This window comes from Piliocolobus tephrosceles, chromosome 1 (assembly GCF_002776525.5).
Source record: "Piliocolobus tephrosceles isolate RC106 chromosome 1, ASM277652v3, whole genome shotgun sequence".
NCBI classification, from domain to species: domain Eukaryota; kingdom Metazoa; phylum Chordata; class Mammalia; order Primates; family Cercopithecidae; genus Piliocolobus; species Piliocolobus tephrosceles.
Window position 1 is genome coordinate 126997916 of NC_045434.1, and position 3898 is coordinate 127001813.

Here is a 3898-nt window from a genome sequence, read left to right on the forward strand (position 1 = left end):
TATTCACCTGAAAGATCTTTATTTGTAGTGAAACTCACTCACCCCTCACCCTCCTACGTGAGGCAGGCCGAGAACACTGCCCTGGACCTCCAGTGATCCTGTAACACACAAAGATAAACAGGCACTTTCTCGGAACCAGAATTTAAACTTCCTTCAGCGATCTCAGGACTAAACACAGGGTGTGTCCTGACTGCTGGGGGTTTACTTGGAGTCCTCAGTTGCTCAATCACAAGAATTTCCGTGTTCCCAGTCACCAGTTTCAGGACTAGGGCACTAAATTTCTGGGGGTCTGGGAAAAGGGAGTATATCACTAAGGGTATCAAAGCCAAAACTTGATCAGAAACAGATTTGACTTTCACTTATAATCCAAACCAGGAATTCCCTGGACATAAGATCACTAATCTAGGGGGAGTCTTGCGTATGGGTATTCTGGGTGATTCCAAAACCTTAGTTATTTGGGAACTCTGATTCCAAACTGGAATGTTTCTTTTCCATGCATGCTCTCTCATTCTGTGGGCAAGAATCATGACTAATTTACTGTTTTTAGAACTTATTACTACTCTAATCTCAAGCCAAGGCATTAAAAAAAAAAAAAAAAAGTGCCATCACTCATATGATATTCTGTTCTGTCAGGGACTTCTGTCAAACCATGATTGTTGAACAGCTTTGCCTCTCTGGAAAGCAGCTTGCTAGAGAGACTTGGGATAGAGAGGGAGGGTCATGGCCAGATGCCGAAAGCAACATTTACATATTTAGTGAAGGTCCAGGCTTTACTCCTTAGTAGCTATGTGATTTTGGATAAGTTACCTAATTTCTGTGAACCTCTATTTCTTCCTCGGAGAAACAATGATAAACACACTTACCTCAAAAGGCTGACTTGAAGCACAAGTAAACAGTGGACATGAGAACACTTGGTAAACTATGAAGTGATCCACAAAGAAGGGTATTGTCATTTTACCCTTTCCTCCAATCCTCAGTGGAACTTTCCTTATCTTTTCAAACCTCCTCCTAGACCCCGATCCCAAACCCGAGGAATAATTCCTGACATTCAGCAGGTATTCAATAAAGGTTTTCTTATCTGGATGAACAAAATATTGAATAGATGAATGGATTCAGTCATTTAACAGATATTTGTTGGGTGCCTAGTAAGTTTCAGAGACCGTTGGAAGTACTGAAGAAATGGCTGTGAACAAAACAGACAAAAGCCCACGCCCTCATGGAGCTTCTGTGCCAGAAAGTGGAGAGAGACCCTGAAGACATCAATCATTAAAACATAGGATGCTGACTAGTGGTGAGTCCTGTGGACAGCAGCAACGCAGGGAAGGAGGAGAAGGGGTGGTAGGGGTGAGGTTAGGCTCTCAAAAGATGGGTCTGGTTATTCCTAGAAACTCCAATTCACAGCTCCAGAAGGTGAATTCTTTGGGGATGAGTTAGCTTTCCAGGACTCCTTCTAAAGAAGTGTCATCTTCCTTCCCGCTCAGCAGTCACTCTGGTCCCAGGCACCCAGTGGCCAGGCTCAGGGTCAGAAGCCAGGCAGCAGCTGAGGGAAAGCAAGGACAGCCAGGCAGATGGAACGAGACTCAGGGGAAGTATTCCAGGCCACTCATCCCTGGAAATTAGATCACCTTGAGAAAGAGTCTCCACCTTGCTGTGTCTAAAAAGCCCTGCACTGTGTTTCCTTGAGTAGAACTGGATGGAGACCAGTTTCGTATACTTTAAAGCCCTTCCCTGTTTGCATTGTATAAGTGACACATTCCTGTCTAAACTCATCCGACTAACAGCTGCTAATTTCCTAGCAACCCTGCTCTAATGATTATTGCATGGAATGGAATGAATCATAGCACAGAAGCACAAGTTTATATTTCAGGGAAAAGAATTTCAAAATTCTTTCTCCATGTCTCTTCTGCTACTCAACCTCCATCTGGACCATCCCTGACCAAGCTCAGCAAGAGGTCCCCTTCCTTCAGCAAGCCCTCACTGCATGACGGCAGTGTTGAGAGTCCTCTACCAAAATAATAGTATTCACCAGGCTTACACTTACAAAGAGCCATCATGGTTATTTCTTGACTTTTTGGAATCATTCAGGTTCTGCTGCATGGCAACTGCAGTGGGAAGCCTGGACAAATCTACAGAAAATGATTTAAAATCACATAAGAAAGCCTTGTACATCTGTTTGAGGATGGCAAGTAAGTTGTATTTTGCACTCCAGTTCCAAATGATTGGTGTTGGTTCTGTGCAACACTGGTCTGTGAAGGAGCTCAGGGAGCTTGTTGGTAGGGTAGTGGGGGGTGATTGATTAGTCATGCTGCCATGGATGAGATACAGTAAAGGGGCACTCCTCTACTCCCCTTACTCCCTAAATGGGCATTCCATTTACAATACCATCAAAAAGAATAAAACACTTATGAATAAATTTAACAAAAGAAGTGCAAGACTTATACACTGAAAATTAGAAAAATTACAAAATACTCTTGGGATTTAACACACCTCGTCTCGTTCCAGCTTCTTATTTTACAAATGAGGAAACTGATATTCAGAGTTGAGGTAAGTCCAGCAAGATCACACCACCAAGGAGCAGCAGGGTCGAATCTAAAATCCAGCCCTCTGGCTTTCCATTTGAGTATTGTTTTCAACATCAACTCCTTTTTTCACTCTCTCATAGGTCTGTAGAGGGCTGATTTTAGGAGGCAAGGAGAGATTAGGGACCTGGCTGGTCTGCGTAATGCCTGATACATGGTTCATGATAACCAGCTGCTCCCTGCTCCCAGCCTGGTTTCTGATCTCTCTGCCCCCTCCCAGCGGGACTGCAAACCACAAGCTGTTGCAGCCCCAGCTGGAAGAATGAGGGGGCCTTCCCATACAGAAATCTGCAGTGATGCCCTGGGGGCCTGGAGTCCTGTTCCTGTGCCTGAATTCCCTTCTCCCTGTAATTTTATTGCCTTCATCATTCTTATCATCCCAGTTTGGACAGGCTCGAACTTGTGATGGTATGTTTTTATTTTTCTCTCAGAGTGATGTTGATATAAAGTGCATTTATTTCTATTTTAAAATTTAGTCTTCCTAGCTAAACTGATTTATTCTGTGGGAAAAGACCATCACATGTGAATGTGACTAGAAGGAAAAAGGGACCAGAAGGTTTTTTGTTTTGTTTTATCAAGAGATTAGCTTCTGTTTAAAAAATAAAATAGAATAAACCTTTGCTCAACTGATACAATTACCTTTTGCTTGGGCAGGACCGGGCCTAATGCCAGGCTTTCATGCTGGTCATCACCTCCTCTTGAAATGCTCTACGTCCTCACCACGCCAAACTCTGTTCTTCGTTTATGTGTTCCTTTGACTTGGAGTACAATGAAAGTCCTCCTTTGACTTGGAGTACAATGAAGAAGATTTGTTGAGTTCAACAGTTATTGAGAGTCTACAATGTGTCTAGCACTGGGCTTAGCACTCAGGATTCAAAAAATGAGTACAGACTGGGCTCAGTGGCTCACACCTGTAATCTTAGCACTTTGGAAGGGAGGCCGAGGCAGGCAGATTGCCTGAGGCCAGGAGTTCGAGATCACCCTGGCCAACATGGTGAAACCCTGTCTCTACTAACAATACAAAAATTATCTGGGCGTGGCAGTGGGCACCTGTAATCCCAGTTACTTGAGAGGCTGAGGCAGGAGAATCGCTTGAACCCAGGAGGCGGAGATTGCAGTGAGACAGGATCGTGCCATTGCACTCCAGCCTGGGTGATAAAAGTGAAACTGTCTCAAAAACAAACAAACAAATAAAAGAGTACAATAAGGACCCCACATTTGGGAAAAATAACTGAGCAAATACAATGAGCCAGAGAAAAAAGCTAAGCCTCACACCCTATTACCTATCTATCTCATTTACTTCTCATCCTGAAACTACT

The 3898-nt window shown here is 43.7% G+C and overlaps 1 long non-coding RNA gene across 1 annotated transcript; it reads left to right on the plus strand.

Annotated features, from left to right (window-relative positions):
* Positions 1 to 2778: 2778 nt before the first annotated feature.
* Positions 2779 to 3401, plus strand: LOC111555120. Its single transcript, XR_002735419.1, has 2 exons — positions 2779 to 2987; positions 3234 to 3401. It is a non-coding gene; the product is annotated as an uncharacterized LOC111555120 (long non-coding RNA).
* Positions 3402 to 3898: the final 497 nt, after the last annotated feature.